Source organism: Acinonyx jubatus, chromosome A2 (genome assembly GCF_027475565.1).
Source record: "Acinonyx jubatus isolate Ajub_Pintada_27869175 chromosome A2, VMU_Ajub_asm_v1.0, whole genome shotgun sequence".
NCBI lineage: Eukaryota > Metazoa > Chordata > Mammalia > Carnivora > Felidae > Acinonyx > Acinonyx jubatus.
Window position 1 is genome coordinate 120,375,946 of NC_069383.1, and position 21,553 is coordinate 120,397,498.

The following is a 21,553-nucleotide window of genomic DNA, read 5'->3' on the forward strand; positions in this document are numbered from 1 at the left end:
ACATCATATGCCTTGGGAATTAAGACAACCACATTTATCTAAGTTTTACCTACTCTGGTATGGGAAGAATGTTAAATGCAACTAACATTCAACTGTGCCCCTAAAACCAGGCTCTGCCAGAAGAACATACAAAAATTGAGGGACTACATGGGCATGTAGGTGAGAAGTACTTCCTTAAAAAAAAACAACCGTGTCTGAATATTTTTTGTTGTGTGGGGGGAAAGAACCATTTAAAAATCCTATCTCTAGCAAGCTAGACATTCATAAGTCAGAACCAAGAATATATATTTATACCAAAACTAGCTAGACTGGGAACTTAATATGCTCAATTTTAAACCTTAACCTTTTGAAAAGGGAACTAAGAGTAACTATAAAGAAAATTAATTCTTCAGTCTCTTGTCAGTGGAGGGTTAAGCAGCTCGAGTAATTGAAGAAATTGTCAGGCTCTGTGCCTCAGGCCATTTTTCGGAATATAAGGATAAATTTGTTTGATGTGCTTGATTTTTCTTCACAGAATAACACGTGGGCTGCTCATGAATAATCTGGAGACACAAACCTACTTTCTTGGGTGCAGATGAAAAAGCTGAGTTCTTCGGAAACTGTCATTCCCCCACTCATTTCCCTTGTACTTTCTGGCAGGGCTGGTGCAAGTAGCGGTCAAAGACAACTCTTCTCTCCAAAATGAGAATAAGGTTGTGAAATTCTCGGTAGGTTTGTGGTTGGGAGATGCCATTCTCTACTGGCAAGATGTGACTTGGTATTTGCTGTCAGAGTCAGAAATAGAATTTTTCCCCCTCGGATAAAAGCATCTGCATGTTTGCAAGGGGGTGCACAAGGCTTCAGGATTCAGGCAAGTTGTGAATGTATCTATCTGACCATCTGTTGTCGAGCTGAGCGCTTATTAGCTTCCAGTCTTATAACTGCTTGTGTGTCTTCTAAGGATTTACAGAAAAATTCACATTTCTCTTGTTTTCCCCAGTCCCAGGAGCTATCTTAGATGTCGTCCTTGCTTTATAAATTGTTCTGATTTTAGATTTCTCTTGGTCACAGTGGCCTCATTTGCTTCCTGATTTGAATGGGCTAAAATTTATCTGTTTTGAGAACTAAACCCCAACTTCCTAGAGAACTCAGATTCCATCATTCAAATCTTTACAACTTCCTTCATTTCCAGTGCCACTGGCATGTCCCATCTGGGGTACTGCAACAGCCTCCCAGCTGGGCCCCTGCCTTCCATATCTCTGCACTATGCAGCTACAATGACGTCTACAGAGAACAGATTTAACGCAGTCACTCCTCTGTTTAAAACCCTTCAGTGGCTTCTTGTCTAAAGAAGAAAGTACAGTTTCTTGAACACAAGTTCTCAAGGCTAAGATCATTTAATCCTTGCTGATCTTTCTAGCCATACCTTTTACTTCTTCTTCAAACATTTAGTTATAAAATTTAATAAAAATTCAGGATGGTACAGAAAATAGTATAATACATACCTGCCATTTAGACGTAACATATATTAACAGTTTACTGTATTTACTGTATTTCTTTTAACCAGAGGAAAAGGACAAAAACTGGTCTCCAGGTTAACACTGGATATTGTTAATATTTTTAATTTAAACAGTTTTAGTCAATGTATAGTGCAATCTCACTGTGGTTTTTAGTCATCATATGTTAAAGTCTGCATCTCATAACTCTAGTCTCTAGCTACCCTTTGACCTGCTTCTGTTGTCATTGTTGGGTTTGGTCACATCTTGTTTTCTCACATGCCTGGCTATTTTTGGCTGAGTACCAGACAATGCATATGAAAAATTATAGATATTATTGGAGATCTGGATAGCGTGATCTTTCTCTAGAGAGGATGTACCATTGCCTGTGGAAACTTCCATTTCAGATGAGCTAATGCCAATCAGGAGTTGGGATGTTTTGAAGGTGCGCTTCAGTCCCTGTGAGGGCTTGTCTGGATGTAGTTTTTAGGATGCCAACCAAAAGTCAGGGGTTTTACTATGGCTCTTCTTCCTTGAAGGGTTTTGTAATTCCATTTTTTGTTTCCCTAGGCCACGAGTCTATTGAGAGTTCTATTCAGCTTCTCAGCCTTATAGCTGTTGCCTTTGTGAATCAGCAGACCTCTAGGTGAAACTAAGAATGGGAAAGGTCATCTCTGAACTTCCCTCTTCTCTGGAATTTGAGCCCTGCAGTTCCTCACAACTATAGTAGTTTTCATCTGGTTTGGTTAAAACTCCTATTTCTCACTGAGGTCTCAATTTATTTGCCTTCTTTCCCTAATGGCCTGTGTATCTCCAGTGCCTAGCAAAGAATGTGGTGCATAATAGCTGGTCCTGTAACAAAGCCAGTTCCAGAGACCTAGAATTGAGTGTGACCACTATTCATATTTCAGGTGTTTCAAAAGCAAAGTCTGCTTGGAAACAGACATTTTCAGGGAGAGTTTTGAACCAAAATGTCCACGTGATTAGTAAACATTTCAACTCAGGAACTGACCTCTTCTATGCCATGCATATGTGTTAGTTCCAAGACTAACTCATAATGGCAAATCATTTTAAAGCTTCTTTGGGGAGCTTGAGAGAAGTCAGTGTTCTGTATGCAAAGGCTATTGAGGGAATATCTTTTTCTCATTCAGTGACTTCCAGGGAGCAAAAGTTAATCATTAGTGCTTATTTTATTGGGCAGTCATTTATGGCAGAAGCAGGTGGTGGAAATATCTTGTGTGCTTTGTACACACAATTCTGAGAGAGGCTGATGTATTTGACCATATGAAGTGAGGGTTGGTTTGGTCTTAGCTGGTAGGAGGTTATGTGGAGGGTGTGTGCATATGTGTGTGTGTGTGTGTGTGTGTGTGTGTGTGTGTGTGTGTGTGTATGTGTGTGTGTGTCTTCTGGAGCTGCTTAAGATGGCATCACCTCTTTCCACACAGATACAGTCCAGAGTATTACCATTGCTGCTACTATTTCTTTTAACCAACCAACCAAACAAAAAAAGGTCATTTTTTTCCCTTTTCAGTTACCTCACCCCAAGGCCCATATTAATCTATGGCAGTATGTAGTGCTTTCAGTAAAGAATGTGTTGAGCTTACATAGCACCCTAATTTCCAGCACCTGCATACTCACTTACACTACCCACGTACCATGCTGACTTGCTTGCTGATTGTGTGAGAGGATGGTGTGATCTATGATATATTTTCCACTCTAACTTTGAGGTATATGGTTTCATTCGGGCAGCTTTTTTTTCCTGAGGGAAAGAACTCCAGTCTTGGAATGAGTCAAAGTAACTTGGATTATAGCGCTGCCACTTAATATTAAAGGAATTTCTGTAAACTTAGTATATCTCTCTTTTTTTAAAGTTTATTTATTTATTTTTAGAGAGAGACAGCACAAGTAGGGGAGGGACAGAGAGAGAGAGAGGGAGAGAAAGAATCCCAAGCAGGCTCTCCACTGCCAGCGCAGAGCCCAATGAGGGGGGCTCACACTCATGAACCATGAGATCATGACCTGAGCCAAAACCAAGAGTCAGACAGTTAACTGACGAATGCACGCAGGTACCCCTAAACTTAGGATATCTTAACTTTCGTTATCTACAAGTTGGGAATAATTTTACTTTTATCATGAATTTGTTGTGAAGTTAAATTTGATGATGCTGCATGTGAAAGTATTTTATACCTCAGAAGTGTTGTTGTGTATTGTTTTTGTTTAAATTGTGTTTTGACTGCCTACTTGGGGTATTATATGCTTCTCTCAGGCAGAGTTGATGAGGAATGTTGGGGAAGAAAGTGATATTTATAAATAAAGAATGCTCAGAACTCCTTCTCTCCTTACCGTTGGCTGGCATAACACATTGTCATCCTTAAATGAGAAACTTGCTAGTGCTTCATGGTTCATTCAAGTCCAGTGGGAATAAAGTTTTTCAAAAACCATTCCTGCTTTGAATGAATCCGACTGCTTGCCAAATTCTATTAGCCAGAGATTGAGTTTGTTTTGTTTTTGTTGGTGTGTAATTTGATTGTTCAATTAGATTGTATAGCTCCAGACATTTTTGGAACTGTATCCTGTTTTGCCAGGCTGCTTTGTCATGGTATAGGGTTGACCAGGGAGGTGGTAAGCCCTCCTTGTCTGCATTGAATGACACGGTTTTGAATGACACTCCGAGCCCCTAGCTGTCACACATGGCGCATGCCTTCCCTCTGACCTGAAATCTGCATGTACAGTGTGCTGGCAGGTGCCACACTTGTCAGTCCTGCTCACAATCTTGTTTTCCATGCAGTGATTGCCCTTGGGACTTGGGATGATGGCACTTGGGACATCACTTTGGTCCATCCTCTACACTCCACACTTGATTACTTCTTTTCCCAGTAACCCCTCCTCTGGTCTCCTGCCACTGCATGAATCAATGAATTTTGTACAGCAAGAATATTAGATTCCTACTTAGCCTGTCTTCCTAGTCCTCCTCTGCCATTGGCATGCGACTGTCCTTGTTTCAGTCTGGCAAAACCCGGTAAATATCATGTCATCATTCTTAGTTGAGCCTGCCACACTCAGCGATTACCCAATAGCAGCCTAATCAGTGCAGCAAGCCATCATTGGTACCTAGGTTGTGCTAGGACGAGGAGGTGACTGAGGACTTTTACCTGCTCTAAGGACCTCATTCCCATATTTTTAATGAGGATGTTTTAGGGGCATGAAAAAAAAACATTCAGGTGTTAATGAAGCTGACTTAAATTTGATAGTAAATTAATATGGTTTACATTGTACTTAGTATGTGCTAAAAGGAAAACAGTGTCTTGGGACTGTGTCAGGGAAAATAATTCTTTTTCTCCCAAGTGGTAGATGGAAATCATTAAGGAGAAAAAGCTAATGTTTCTCCACTGATGCTTTTCTTTGTGGCTCTGGAGCAAGGTTGATCGTCCAACAACAACAAAAGTGCTGAGAAATAGAAATAACCGTGAATGTATATGGCTGAGATATTTAGATCCTGTAAACACATTTTCAAACCCATTATCCAAACACTCGCTTTTTGCTTGCAAAGAGTGAATGCGAATTCCAGTTGCTGTTTGGAAGATCGTAAAAACACTCTTTGTTTCTGCTTTACAATAAGAAGTTACCTTTACAGCCTCATGTTACTGTTGACTCTCCCTGAGCAAACAGAGCAGGACACTCACGTGTATCTTGGCCTCCCCTCTCAGTTTGGAGGACCAGTGGATTTAAAAGTGGGAAATGAAGACCTTCAGCCTCTGCCTCTGTAGGAATCCCTTCTTTGGTACACCGGACAGCTCTGATCCCGCAGCCGCTCTAACACCTGCGGCAACTTGTGTTATCAGATATTCTCATTGTTGTGAGGTTGCTGTGACCAACCAGAGTATCCTGTCCTGAAGTTTCACCTCATTCTGTACTTGGTGAGAACACAGAACACATCTTCTCTCTGTCTTGTACACAAAAGCTTTCCAAATACCTGGAGATAGTCCCAGCCTGTGCCCCTCTGTCTTTGTCTTTCTAGATAAGCATCCCCGACCTTCAGATGCACCTTGGATAACTTGGTTTCCAGTCCAAGGCAAGCTGCATTACATTCCTCTGAATAACAAGAGTGGGAGGGAAAAATCCTTTTTTCTCAACGGGCACCCAGAACCGTACGCAGTATTCAATATGTCCCCTGATCCATGCTATTAATTCTAGGACTGTCCTTTTCCATCATTTTCTCTCATCAGATCTCAGATTATGTCAGCAGTGAGGAGGTGAGCCAGTGGAATCCAATAGAACTGGGTTTGAATGTTTTTGCTATACTTCTGGCTTACCAGTTGTATGATCCTGGGAAAGTCACTTTACTACTCTGGAACTCAGTTTGCTTCTTTTCCTAAGTGGGGATAGAAGATTCTGACTTCATAGAATTGTGAGGGACAGAGAGAAAGTTTGTATCACCTAGCATGATATTTAGCAAATGGCAAGGATATGATACATTTTAATCATTATTAGTACTGTAGCATTATTCTTGAGAGTCCTATTATTATTTTTATGAATAGTGCAGCAGCAACAGGAAGGGCAGCTTCTCACTGTTGGCCCCTAGTAAGCTTATAACCAAATAAAACTTCCCTTCCCCCCACCACCATATACATTGATTTTAGGCTATTTCCCCCCCACATACACTTGCCATACAGCTATTTTTTTTTTAATTTTTTTTAACATTTATTCATTTTTGAGACAGAGAGAGACAGAGCATGAACGGGGGAAGGTCAGAGAGAGAGGGAGACACAGAGTCTGAAACAGGCTCCAGGCTCTGAGCGGTCAGCACAGAGCCCATCGCGGGGCTTGCACTCACAGACCGCGAGATCATGACCTGAGCCGAAGTCGGACGCCCAACCGACTGAGCCACCCAGGCGCCCCCATACAGCTATTTTTTTATGCAACTATTTTTTAAAGTAGTTTGAAAGAAAACTTTTGAGAAATTTCTCTATGTTTATAGCTGCATTTTGAAACAATTCAGAGCCTATGTCTTCTGTCCATGAAATTCAATTTTTTTTATGATTTTCAACTTTGAGAAACAGCATATAGAAATCGTTGTGACTATCAGCACTGTCATTTATGGTAGTAGCCTTCCCTTCCAGCTCTTTATAATTGACAGATTTGGCTGTGTTTTTGTCATTGATACACTCTGAATGGGGGCTCAGCCTGCATTTACTATGTTCCAGGGCTCTCTTGGGGATGCAAAGATGCATGAGACAGACCTGGTTGTTGAGAAGCCTGTAGGTTGGGTAGTGATCAGATTAATCCAGAGGCACCGTGGTAAGAATTGTTGCTGGTATGGTAGAGGTGGGAGCCTCGATGAACTCTGTTTTCTGCTGGTTGGAGCTTTAAGAGCTTCTCTGAGGAGGTGCCCTTTGAAAGGATGGCAGTAGTTGGCAAGATCCCTCTGCTAGGTCCTTGACATCCAGACAGGGAAGACAGGGCACAGCCCTTTGAGGAATTCATAGTAAGCAGAGAAGGAGTTTTGTCTTTTTCCACTGCTTTCATTTTCTTGAAGTAAGTGCTCAGCCATTGGTATCCTGAGCCACAGCTGCCCTGTCCTTGCCCTTTAGTCCTGAAACATCAAGCCCTCTCCATGCTCAAAGTAAAAGTAAAAATAGTGAGGTGTGTGTGTGTGTGTGTGTATGTGTGTGTGTGTGCGCGTGCGCACATGAGTGCACGCATGTGTGCATGCCTGTGTCCTTGTGTGCTTGCTTTTTTTTAGTTTTGCTGTAACATATTTACCTCATCCTTATAGGAGCATTAGAGCTGTTTAAAGAATTTGTTAGCTAACCAACTAGGGCTTTGGAGAATGACTTGTAAGTTGTCGTTCTTAGTTTGGTATGTGCTCAGTAAAAGGGCTTTTATAAGCTATCTTTTTCACAGTGTATGGCACTCCTGGGAAGGGAAAGCCATGTGTGCTCTAAGATTGGGAGGACAGAAGGTCAGCATAATGGATTGGGGTTATAACAGAAACGTTAAATGAAAGAGTGAAGAGTTTGCTAATGTGATTATTTGCCATCCTCAGTCAGGTTCGTCCTGCTGTGCTGAATAACAGAACCATTGTTACGTGATGAAAGCAGAGGTCAGTAGCCTGGGTTTCCATCTGAAATTTAGCTTTAAAGAGTCGTGGGGCCTTAGGTGTTCTTGCCCTTGTTTGGCTTACTGCTTCATCTGTACATTTTGCTAGGGGTTGTAGCAAGCAATTCTTGGGGTGCACAGTAAATTTTGGCAATCGCCCTGGTGTCTGGTGCTGGCTTGGAGAGTAGGCCATGATGGGTGAAATGGCTGGCAGTAACATGGTTAAGAGGACTGGTTTTAAAATGATTCAGACATAGGCCCACATCCTAGTTCTGCCACTTACTGGCATGGTGGCCTCATGGGAAGAGGATGACATCTTTTGATCCTGTCATCTGTCATTTGTAGATTCCTCATCTATAAAATGCGACTAACAACAACACATGAGGATACTGGGTTGTTCGGAGGATTAGAAAGAGGTTAGAGAGAGCAGTCCACACTGTGCCTGCCCCATAGTCAGCACTCATTAGTCTAGAGCCAGTTATTTTTTTCCAAGTACCTGTCTATTGGAACATTTCCTTTTTGAAAATCTTGTCCCCTTCAGCACTTCCTCTTGTTTTTTGTTGGGCCAGATTAAGTTCTTTTTCTTTCATTTATTTAATAAACATGTAATGAGCATGTGCTGTGTGCTAGGGGCAGTAATTGCTGTGATAAACATCACAGTCGTTGGGGCACCTGGGTGGCTCAGTCAGGTAAGCGTCAGACTTTAGCTCAAGTCATGATCTCACGGTTCATGTGTTCGAGCCCCACATTGGGTTGTGCTGACAGCAAGGAGCCCACTTTAGATCCTCTTTCTCCCTGTCTCTCTGCCCTTTCTCTCTTGCACGCATGCTCTCTCTCAAAAGTAAACATTAAAAAAAAAAAAAAATCCTAGTCCTTGCCTACAGAGAGTTTGGATTTCAAAATCCCTAGTTATGGTCCCCTACTTCAACAGTTATAGGAAGTTTTTGCCCCACTGACCTTTAGGAAGTCAGAACCAAAGCCCAGGTTTCTGGCTTCCTCTCAAAGGCTGTTTATTCTTTCCATGTGCTCTGTTTACCTGGAAAGGGCTGAGAAGAAAGGAGCATGGTCGGGCCTGCAAAGGCTCCCTTATTTATTTGGGTCCAAAGCCCAAAGACCAGGTCTGAGCAGCTTTTCTGGCCAGAGGAGGGGTACTCATGAAATTCTAGGTGGAGTAGGCCTGCAGTGCGGGTCACTTGCTGAGGTTTGAATCTCCTGTCTTGGTGTGCTTTGTGGTATGAATTGACAGCCAGAAGCTTATATGCTACCTCCAGGACCAGACCCTCTCAGCTGGGCTTGGCATTCTGTCTTCCACTCTGTGGGCTTCCCTTTCCATCTCTTGCATATGTGGGCTCCCCTGGGCAGTTTTCTTCTTGGTTTTACAATGAATCTCCCAATATCTCCCTGGTATCTTAGCCCCTAACTTAGGCTAACGATTGCAGTTAAGACCTCTATCTCATCACACGTGGAAGTCAGCAAAAGTTAACTTCACTTATGTGTATTTTCCAACACACAGAATAATTCTGTTCTTTATAGTTTTTCCCACACAACAGTCCATATTCATAAACCATTTTCCCATGGCACCTCTCTGTCAGAATCATTACCGATTGTTTGGGAAGAAAAAGTGCAGTCTCTCAGCTTGAAGACAGTCCCCCAAGCCCTTCCCCACATTAGCTTTCTAGATTATTAGTGTGAAGTGTGTTTTTGGTTCCAGACAAAGAGATAAGCCTCAGACCCTGCATTCTGGTGTGATCACCCTGACTATACCCCAGGCTGCCTAGTGCTTTTGGGAGGAGTCCAGTCAAAGTGCTTATTCTTTACATTTATAGAGGTTTTCTTTCCCCCTGAAGAGTCCAAAGTGCTTTCCCTCTCTCTCTCTCCCTTCATTTCTCATATCCTCAAAATATTCCTGCTTGTGTAAAAAGAGGAATGTGGTCTTAGATTCATTTCTTATGAGAATTCATGGAATGGAGAGAGGTGTTGACTTTGCCCCAGATTTTGAATTTGATTTTCAGAGTCAGGATTAAGTCCCAGGTCTTCTGATGTTGAGACTTGTACAGTGTTTACCAGACTCCAGATGTTATTTGAAAAACAAAACACAAAAGGCTACTTACTTCCACGTAGTATTTTATCACAAACTGCATACATTAAGTCAGGAATTTCAGGAAGTGTTATAAATATGAAAGATAATTTAAGAGATGTGAATTGCTGTGTCATGTAGTGGCTTCTTCCAAAAGCAAGGGAGAGGCAGTGAATTATGCCTCTCGTTCTTTATATCTTGAGATTTTAAATCAGTTTTCTGTTCTTACGTTCCTAATCTGTTATCTCCACTAAATTATTTTTTAAAAATATTGATCTGGCAAATTGGCTTTTGTACCTAACATTTGACTTGTTAATTAATTTCAGAGTAATATAGTGTCATTCCCATTTCTATAGCTTTACCTTCCATGACTCCCTATGCTATAGTGTGACTCATTTGTTCTTTCCCTAAGGATCTGGAAATAAAATCATGTTATTGAGAAGAGAAAAACAGAACAGTTAAATCATCTTTTTTTGCCAGGATATTCTGTTTTTTTTTTTTCATGTCGATATGTAGACACATTTATAATATAGGCATATACATATCTACACCTATGATTTCTATGTAAGTCTATACTTTTATTCATTCAGGAATTGAATTGGCAGCCCACTCAATGCCAGACTCGTGTGCTGGGTTCTGGGAGTCCAACAGACACAAATTCCTTGCCCTCAAGGATCTTGTAGATGTTAAAGAATCAAGCAAATGCACCTAATTGTGTGTGTGTGTGTGTGTGTGTGTGTGTGTGTATACACATTTATGCATATGTATAAACATACATATATATGCATACGTATGTATACATATATATGCATATGTATTTAATTGTACATATGGAAGAAGTATATATAACATGATAGTTAAGAGCATGCATTTTTAAGGGTGCCTGGGTGGCTCAGTCAGTTGAGCGTCCGACTTTGGCTCAGCTCATGGTCTCACAGTTTGTGAGTTTGAGCCCTGTGTTGGGCTCTGTGCTGACAGCTGGGAGCCTGGAGCCTGCTTCAGATTGTGTTTCCCTCTATCTCTGTCCTTCCATGGCTCATGCCCTGTCTCTCTCTGTCTCTCTCTCTCAGAAATAAATAAACATTAAAAAAAGTTAAAAAATAACTTTTAAAAAAGAAAAAGAGCATGCATTTTTAGAGTTGGACCCGGTTTCCTAGCTCTGCCTACTACTAGCTGAATAGCCTGGGGCAAGTCACTTAAACTCTCACACAGCTTCCTCATTGGTGAGGAAATAGGAGCGCCCCTTGTGGTTTCAGTAAGATAATGCAGAGAAAAATTTTAACGTGGCTGTTCTGTAGTAACTACTTGATAAACCTAATTATGACCACTATGTTCCATGTGCAATGACCGTTTAAGTACAGTAAGTTAGCAAGCTATGAACTGATACCTCTCTCTGAAATCAAGTCCACGGAAGACATTTATTCTAGAGTTTTTTAGGGATGTGATAAGGAGATAAGCCATCTGGTAGCGTGCAGTTATAAATAACACTTCTTTCTGTGGACAGTCTTTAGTTTATAGTTACTAAAGGAAGTACACACTGCTTCCTCTAAGCAGAACTTAGAGAATTGGGCCCTTAGCACTTGTCCACTTTCAAAATGTTGAAAATAAAAACATGGAAGCCTTCAAGCACTCATTGAAAATAATGTTTATCTCTAAATACCATCTGGTATAAGCTAATTGCTTATACTCTCTTCCTAACTTGCTAATGAGTTTTCACTGAAGGACAAAGGAAGTTGTGAGAGTAAGAGAATGTGATCAATGAAATCCTTAGGAAGGGTAAAACTTTATGTGTCTCACTTCACGCAGTGCTTAGAGCCATGTCTGAATTTGCAAGGAGGATTGAACAGGTTTATAACATTATTCTGAGAGATGGAAGTGATTTGAGTCTGGAGCAAACCTTTCAGCAAATGTAGTCTATACCCTGTGATGTTGGCGGCTTGGTCAGTTGACCCAGAAGTTACCTTTCTTTAGAATGATACCACCATATACCATGCATTGTTTAGGATGAACTGAAATCAGAAAATACATATATAGGACTATAATGTGTTTATTGAAAAAAATCCACCTATGGGTGGACCTGTAGAGTTCACACCCAGTTTGTTGAAGGATCAACTTGTACTTAAAAATGGCTGAAATGGTAAGTTTTAGGTCATGTGTATTTCACCACAATTAAAAAAAAAAAGTTAACGTCCTTGGATAAGGCACCTGAAAGAAAATCGTGTTGCTAATTGCCTGTCTCCTGTCTTGGCAAGAATTAGTGGAAAGGATCCCTGGAGGGAGTGAAGTGATTTGGGATGGAGAAACTCTAAGGTGGAAGGATCTGGGGATGTGTCCACTAGCTTGTGTTGAATGGTCATGAAGAAAGGGCCTCGTAAGGTTTCTGGTGCAGCATCTGCATTTCATGAGTGAGGAAACTCAGGCCACTAGTAAACTGACAGAGCCTGGAGTAGACACGGGTTCTCCCACCTTATTGGCCTGTGTGGTGGCTCCCTGATGATACCTTTTGCCCTGGCTCATCCTGTGGGGTCTCAGAAGTTTTCTCACTGATACTTCCTGCTTGTAATCTGTCTTAAGCCCAGGACTTTTTATTTTCTGGAGTTAGTGTTAGTCATTACAGATCAAGGTCTCAGATTTCAGACACCAGTTGCAAATGAGGTCACCATGCTTGCCACACTTCTGGCCAGCAAACTGCAAACATGGGGGCTCTCATGTTCTCCTCCTCAGGCTTGGTAATTTACTAGAACAGCTCACAGAACTTAAGAAGTTACTTTACTTATCATTATTGGTTAATTTTAAAGGACGCAGGTCAGGAATAGCCAAATAGAAGAGATGCATAGGGAAAGATCAGGAACAGGAGTGACACAAGCTTCCATGTCCTTCCCAGCACATCCATTTGTTGATCCAGCTGTCTGAACCCTGTTGGTTAGAGGTTTTTATAGATGTTTAATTAAGTAAACGTGATTGATCAAATCACTGGTCATTGGTGATTGAACTCAATGTTCATCCCCCCTGCGACCCCGCTCCCTGGATGTCAGGGTGGGCCCGAAAGTTCCAACCCCTCTAATGGCTTGGTTTTTCTGGCAACCAGGCCCCGTCCTGAAGGTAGCTACACCCAGCCCCTATCTAATGAAACATCTCTTTATCTTACAAAAGAGTTTTTTTTTTCTTTTTTAGCACTTAGGAAATTGTAAGGGTTTTAGGAGCTGTTTGCCAGGAAGTAGGGACAAAGACCAAATGTTTATTTTTTCTTCTACCATGGCTAGGAAGAAAGGGATAGATGGGGTAAGAGGAGAGAGAGTAATGCTGGCTGGAGGGAGGGCATGATCTTTCAGCCTGGCTGGTGAAGTGCCATCTGACAGAGACACTAAATGGAGCATTGAAGCAAACGTGCATTCATCTGAGGGAAGATGCAGGAAGAGCTGTAATTGTAAAAGGACAGTGGTATCACTGAGGGATTTGAGAAAGGGGATGATGTGAAACACGCCAGTATTGTGTTGCCTTAAAAAGCACATCCGCAAGCGGTCTTGTATATTCACAAAAACACTTTCTACCTACCTGACTTTGTGGTTCTCTGAAGTTTTATGATGCCTGTAGTTTTTTTTAGTAATGAAAGGAAAATGTTGAACTCCCTACTTACCAAACTCATTTCTGGGACATCTTTTTTCCTTGGAAGTTTTTGAAAACCATTCCAGTAATACTCAAGGGAAGGTGAGACTTTGCTTCTATGGTATAAGGTTAAGACCCCAAAGCCCAGTGTGGTTTGAGCCAGTGAAAACACTGAATGTATCTGTGGTATCAATCTAAGTATGCATGTCTGAGTGGTAGGTGTTGCTGCTTTAGATGTGGATTTATTCCTGAGTGAAATGAGGAGATACTATATGCGGAGAAAAGTAATTAAGAAAAGCATGTCTAACAAGGGACATGTTTCAGTTGCATATCCAAGAGCAAATGTATGTATGTGTGTATTTTTAAAGTTTTCATTTATTCTGTGAGAGAGAGAGAGAAAGAATGCAAGCAGGGGAAGGACAGAGAGAGAGAGGAAGAGAGAGAATCTGGCAGTGCAGAGCCTGACGCAGGGCTCGATCTCACCAACCGTGAGATCATGACCTGAGCTGAAATCAGGAGTCCGACGGCTAACTGACTGAGCCACCCAGAGCCCTGTCTTTATTTTTTAAAGATATGAACTCTTGGGTCATAGTTCTCCTTGGGTTTTAGCCATTTTCTTGTAGCAAATGTATTCTGAAATACAGAGAGGTTTGTGTGCTTCAAAGTGAACAGTGGAATGATTTACTTTTTTTAAAAAAGGTAGTATATCAGCTCAGAGGGGGCACATGGCAGAATGGCTGAATATGAGCCTGGAGCCAGATGACCTGGGCTTAAACCCTGGCTTACTAGATGTGTGACCTTGGATAGGCTAGTTAACCTTTCTGTTCCTTAAGTCTCCATTTGCAAAATGAGGCTAATGATTGTATGTCCAAATGTTTCTGGATTGTGGCTGTGCCTGGCACAATTGTTAATGGCTTTCCCCTTTGATTCCTCAAAGTATCTTTATTTATATAGTTGCCCTACCAATAATTGAACCTGTGTCAGAAGATCCATTTTGAAGATTAAAAGCATTAAAAACAATACCTACTTATAATATGTGCTCAGTAAGTACTAGTTGCTATTATTAGCTGTGACAACTAGAATCCATGTTTTAAATATCCAGTTTCATGCATTACCCCAGAAGCAAGAATTGTTACTGTAGACCTTGAGCCCTGAAAGTGACATTTTTTTTGTTGGAAAATGGAGAATCACCACAGTGTGAGCAAATTTAATACAGTTTTGAAAAATTCTCTTCCATTTTAACCTAGCATGGGTGAAACAAGTAGCTTGAAAGAAATGGCTGTTTTCTTTCATTTCACCAGCAGGGTAATCACCACCCAGGGCATGCTGGTTTTACGGAGAACATGCCATGGGGGTTGTTAATTTGGGTTTTGTGTTTAATGTGCTGTTCTTTCCAGTCTGATCCCTAGTTTTCTTTCTTTGATCTTTCTTTGGGCATCACCTTCCTTTTCCTCTCCTCATGTAATGTCTAAAGTTAATTGCTGTCCTTCTTCATACATCCTTGTGCTAGGGGATAAAGAAATTATACATAACTGAAAAAGCTTTATTTGCAGTAATGGTTTCATGTACCTACTCTTAAAATCCTTTGACATGTTTGAGATTGGGTAAAAAAAAAAAAGTGGGTTAATTGGGATATGACTTTTCTTCATATATGCATCTTGATCAGAGTTGCTGCTAAGCTTGCAAGGTAGTCATGCTAGACAGGCACAGAGGTGGGATGGACCTTGACTCCTGGTCCTGCCACATGCTAGCTGTGTGACCTTGGGCACTCCATTTATTTCATCTCTCTGAGTTTCAGTATTTAGCATGCTTAAAACAGGGGTAAAAATATGTGCTGCTTTCCAAGGTTAAACATGAGGCTCAAATGAGATGATGAGTTAGCGTGCTCTAAGCAAATAGGAGTTCCTTTCTTTAAAAATTGGTTGATGTGGTTGGGACTCCTTTTGGAAGATCCATGAGCAGAGGCTTGGAGGAAAAGAAGATAAAAATGCTGCTTCTGTTTGTGTGTTTCTGAGTTGCCTGTGGCTGTAGTACTTGGCTATCTAACCAGGTGCTGCTTCAGCATGCATGAAGTACTTCAAATGGGCAGCAAGATGGTTTTTCTTTTATCCTAAACTTCAGGCTGTTGGAAGCATATCTGTGGGAGCCTGTGTGATCTGACAGCTTGAAGGCTTGACTAGAAGTCAAGTGTGCAAGGGCGCCCAGCTTTGAGCCAACCAGGGAAAGGATGACTTAGCTCTCAAAGGAACATGCACATTTCTCAGGTGATAGAGTAGAGAATAAAATCTGTCCCTTTAAACTCCACATTCCCCTGCTCTTCAACTTCTAAGGAAGTCTTTGACTACTAGCAGTCTGGGGCTCTGGAGCCAGCATAGTATTTTTCTTCTTTCAGTTTATCCTGGTTTATGATTTTCTCCCCTTTAACTTAAAAATTGTTTTTATTATAGAAAATTTCAAATATGCAAAAGTCAAGAAAATAGTATATTATACCCCCATGTCCTTAGGACCTAGTTTTAAAAATTATCAACTCATGTCTAATCTTGTTTCATCTGTATTTCTACCCGTTTTGTCCTTGCTCCCCACTTCCCCTGGTTTATTTGAAGCAAATCCCACACTTTATATTTTATTAAAAATATCATCCTGTTTGTTTTTATTTTTAAAAAGTTTTATTGTAGTATAATTGGCATAAGTTTCAGGAAACTAAAGTGTGCTATTTGATAAGTGTATACATCAGTGTGGATGTGTATACACACAGATCAAAAAGTATATACACACACATATCCATGAAACCACCACAGTCTAGACAGTGAACATATCACCGAAAAGTTTCCTTGTGTCCCTTGGTAATCCTTTCCTCTTGCCCCTCTCTGCCACCCATTACTGATCTGCTTTCTGTCACAATATATCAGTTTCTATTTTTTAGAGTTCTAGATGAATGAGATCATAAAGTACGTACTTTTTTTTTTTTTTTGGTCCAGTTTTTTTTTCGCCGTAGCATAGTCTTTAGTCTATTCTACCAAAATCATCATGCTCTGACTAGGTGCCATTTAGGAAGCTGCACGACCCTTTAGCAGATATTATAGTAGTCCCGGTGAGAAATGGTGGTTTGGACCAGGGTGGTTACCATGGAGATGATAGCTGCCACAATTAGAGATCTGCCTTGGAGGTAGAGCTAATCAGACCAGCTGGATTTGGGGATTAGGGTGGGGGGGATCCAGAATTACCCCTGAGGATTCTAGCTTGAGCACATGAAGAGAGTGTGATGAAACGGAGGAGACTCAGTGAGGAGCAGCTATGTATGACCTTTCCTGATTCAGTCCTTCCCTGAATGTCCATTGCTTCTTCAAAGCTGTCATTGTTATCATTGGTTGATTTGAAGAAGTACTTGAACTGCAGATGAAAAAACTGTATTTGAAGCACTTTAAAGTATTTACAGGATTACTGGGTGTTATCAGGAATGATATTAAATAAAGTCTAGCTGCCATTGTCAAGTTAAAAATAATGAATTTCAGTGTTCTCCTCAGGTGTTTTGTAGTATCATTTGGACCAGGCAAGGAGAGACTAAGAAGTACAGAGGCAAATCACATTTTTAAGAGCTTTTAAGAGCTGCTTGAGGTGAAGTTCACTCCACTTTTTTCATGGCTCCCAGAATGTTTTTGTGCTGGTTTTATCATTGAAAGTGTTCTGCTAAGTCTGATGCTGTGGTGATAACATCTGCACGAAGTGACTAGCTTTGTGAATTTCACCGTAAAGTAGGATAGCCTGTCTTCCTTCTATAGGGTTATTAACATGTCAGGTGTTTTATTAGAACTTGGACTCCCTTTGGGGGTTTGGATTCAGAAAAACTGAGTCAAGTGATTTCTTTGGTTTTGGAATTTTAGAAAGTACATGCCACCTGGATTATTAAGTTTATGGGCACCTTTGGGAAACCTGATTAGTTATGAACTAATACTATATGATAGTAACAACTGCACATTTATTGTTTATTACTTGCTGAGTGCTTTATATGCATTATCTTATTTAATCTCCACATCAGTCCAATGAAGTAGGTACTATCATCATCTCCATTTTGCTGGGGAAGAACGTGGGATGCAGACGGGATACCTGATGAGACCTAGACTAGTCTCACAGTCAGGGTTAGAGCTATGACTTGGACCCAGGCAGGTAGTCTGGCTGCAGAGCTCATGCTTTACATTAAGAGATAATATTTTCATTAAGAGATGGTATTCCCCGGTGGCTCAGTTGGTTAAGCCTGCTTGGGATTTTCTCTCTGCTGCTCCCCTGCTTGTGTTCGTATACGTTCTCTCTCTGTGTCTCAAAATAAATAAAAATGTGTTCTTTTTAAAAAAAGAGATGATACTTGAGGTGGATCTTGCAAGATAAATAGAAGTTTAATGGACAGTGGGGACTGGCATATAAGGTAGAAAGAATCTAGTATCAATGCGGGGACGTGAGAAACTTATTGTCCTGGGGGCTAATGATGAGAAATAATGTTGATAATGCAGGTATGACCAAAAAGACTTAGGGCCTAAAAAATACCTATTTTGGTTATCTAGAGCAGCTTTTTCATTGATAATTTTATGAGGTCTTTAAAAAGTCTCCTTGAAATCTTGAATAAGTGCAGGATATCCCATTTCTATTTTCTCAGTTCCAAAGATCTCAGATGGGGAGCTTCTGAACAAGCTGATCTCAAAAGCATTTTCTGATTTCAGACAACCTAGATTTTGCCATCCAGGAGTAAATCCACTGCTCCCACCTTTTCTGCTCAGCTCTGAGTCCCTTTAGTGTTAAAAGAAATCTGCTTGTTACTTTTAAACTGAATAGTATTTCCAAACCTGCTCCGACTGACAATAGTTGAAAGGCTAATAGTCAGCTAGCATCTGAATACCATTGGAGTGGTACCTCACTTATTTGGTTCATAAAAAGGATGATGGTTGTAAAAAGGAAAGTGTATGATGTGGTGGGTTAGCCATTTTTTGGAGGCTAACTCTTATTTCCTGCTTTAAAAATGTATTGTGCTATTTTGTAGTTAAGAATCGATTATAATGAGGAGGTAGTAAATGCAAAATAAAAGGTGCTTTTAGGTTTTAATGAACAGTGCTGTTGCTGAGTATCAGTGAAACAGATTTGTTTTTGTTTTTGTTTTTGTTTTTTAAATGAATAGGTAGTTTGTGGATGTGAATTTCAAAAGGTACACACTTTCATCCTGTATCTCAAATCCCTTCTTTCTTCTTCAAGCAACTTCAATTGTCCTTTAATGGCCCTTTTTATAAAGGGAGTCTATACTTGTATTAGCATATATGAGTGTGTTATTTTTTTTAGGATTTTGTTATGGAAATGCTAATTAGTAAGAGTAGAGAGAATGTTATCTTGCCAGTCATGATAGCAACTAGTGTGTGTGTGTGTGTGTGTGTGTGTGTGTGTGTGTGTGTATGTATGTGTGTGCACATGAGCAGATAATCTAAATAAATGTTTACTTTTCACCTAAAAAATAATTAACATGCAAATTAACAAAGTTTAACCCATACTAAGGAAAAAGATTAGTTAGATAGAAACTGACTAGGCCCACATTTGGATTTAACAAAGACTTCAAAGCAGCTACTATATTTAAAGAACTAAAGGAAAATGTATTCAAAGATACAGTAGGAAATGTGATGTGAGTCAACAGAGAATCACAATAGACAAATGCAATTGATTTAAAAAAAGTGAAATTTATGGAATTGAAAAATACAATAACTGAAATAAAATTTCCCTAGATTAACTCAGTAGATTAGAAATAGAAGAAGGAATCAGTGAACTTGAAGGTAAATAAAGAGAAATTTCCCAAGCCAAAGAATAGAGAGGGGAGAAAAATTGGACACAAATCAGTAGAGCACTGTGTGACAATATCAGGTGCTCCAACATAATTATGTAACACATGTATAATAGGAGTCCCAGATGGAGAGGAGGGAGAAAAAGGGACAAAATATTTCTGAAGAAATTGTTTAAATACCAAATTTGATGAAAATTATCTGAAAAATCCAAAAAGTTGAAATAACCTCAATTTGGATGAACACAAAGAAGAATACACCTAGACAAATCATAGTTACACTATTGAAAAACAAAGATAATATTTTGAAAGTACAAAGAGGAAGCCCCTTAACACATATAGGGCAAGAATAATGTGACTAATGGCTGATTTCTCATCAGAAACAATGGAAGCCCGAAGATGGTGTAGTGATAGATCCCAAGTGCTGAAAAAAAACCATCACCTAAGAATTCTGTGTCCAACAAAACTATCCTTTAAAAACGAAGATGAAGGAGGTTTTTCTTCTGGTTCTGGCAAAGTGGAGGAGACATACATTTCCCTGTTCCTCCCACTAAATGTAATTAAAACTCTGGATACTACAAATAAAATAAATGTAAGAAAGGTGAAAAGAAGGGTGCCTGGGTGGGTCAGTCAGTTGGGTGTCCAACTCTTGATCTCAGCTGGGGTCACAATCTCGCAGTTTGAGTCCTGCATCAGGCTCTAAGCTGACAGTGTGGAGCCTGCTTGGAATTCTCTCTCCCTCCCTCACTGCCCTTACCCCACTCGTGTTCTCTCTCTCTCTCTCTCTCAATGAATGAATGAATGAATAAATAAATAAATAAGATAGGTGAAAAAAAGGAAGAGTACCTGTGGACCTTAGAAATGAAATGGTAGTGAGTTACATGCATTTTCTCTTTGATCCATATGTCTCAGAATTGGAGCTGAGGAAACCAGCAACCTACAAATGCCAGCAGATATAGATAAAGTCCCAAGGAAAGCCTGCTCTATCTAGTTAAAAGAGAAAATAGGAAAGGGGTAGTCTAACCATACAGAAAACTTTTAGGCAGTAACCACTCTATTCCATCCAAACGCTGCATAAAAAATCGTGTTCTCCTCCAAGCCTGCAAAGTCCATGTGGAGAGCCTAGACTTGCACCCTCATGAGTCTGTGTTGAGGTGCCATAATACCCCCACCAGGGTGGCATCAGAGAAGGTAAAGTAAGGACAAGGCCTTTCATCATTGCCAAGCAGTAATACTGCCACCCTCACTGTGGTGTAAGTGGAGACTTTGTGGGGAACCAGAGCTCTCCCCTCCATGTACCAGTAAATAACGAGAGTCTCTCCTGAGGTGTCAGTGGAAGCCATGTGGGGAACCTGGATTTCTACTTTCACTTGGCAATAATGAGATCACTCCCTCCCTCCCTTCCCCTGCCAGCGTGGGTCATAGAAAGCCAGGTGAAACAGCACGGTTAAATAAGATTCAGAGTCTTGCAACATAATAAAAATGTATTCAGGTTTCAACTGAATAATCATTTAATCATACCCAGAACCAAACAAAAGAAACAATAGATGCTAACACTAAGATGGCAGAGGTTTTAGAATTTTCCACCAAAGATTTTAAAGCAGCCATGATAAAGATTCTTCAGTGAGCAATTAAGAACATGCTTGAAACAAATGAAAGAAAAATGGAAAGCTTCGGGAAAGAAATAGAAGATGTAAATGAGAACCAAATGAAAAATTTAGAGCTGAAAAATAGAATAACCAAAATAAAAGCTTTGTGAATGGGCTCAAAAGTAGAATAGGAGGGACAGAATAGCAACAGCAAGAACAACAACAACAAAATCAGTGAACTGGAGACTAGAATAAAAGAAAGTACCCATTCTGAACAACAGAAGAAAAAAGATAAAATAAGCGAACGAATGAGCCTCAGGGACCTATGTGACTTTAACAAAAGATCTAACATTTGTGTCATGGCAGTCCTGGAGGAGAGAAGGAAGAGGGTGGGGCTGAGGGAGCACTCAAAGTAGGTACTGGATGCATACCTCCCAGACTGAGGAAAGACTTAAACCTGTAGGTTCAAGAAGTTAAGTGAACCCTAAACAGGACTGTCCCAAAGAAATCCATACCAAGACATCATAATTAAACTGCTGAAAATAAAAGACAAAGAAAAATATTGAAAGAAGGCAGAGGAAAGAATACCTTACCTATAAGGAAAAAGTCAAATCGAATGACAGTGGACTTCTCATCAGAGATCCTAATAAAGGCCCGAGGAAATGGCATGATAGTTTTAAAGCGTTTTCTCTCATGTTTTAAAAATTTTGTTTGATGGTTGAAGCAGAAATTATAGCATAGTCTGATGTGTTTCTAAATGTATTTAGAAGCAGTCTTTCATACATTATTTTTTTAATGTTTATTGTTGAGAGAGAGAGAGAGTGGGGAAGGGCAGAGAGAGAGGGAGAAACAGAATCCGAAGCAGGCTTCAAACTCGGAGCTGTCAGCATAGAGCCTG

The 21,553-nt window shown here is 40.3% G+C and overlaps 1 protein-coding gene across 2 annotated transcripts in view; it reads left to right on the plus strand.

Annotated features, from left to right (window-relative positions):
- Positions 1 to 21,553, plus strand: part of SUMF1 (sulfatase modifying factor 1) — a 94,591-nt gene that overhangs the window by 54,764 nt on the left and 18,274 nt on the right. The gene's annotated exons all lie outside the window — the stretch shown is intronic.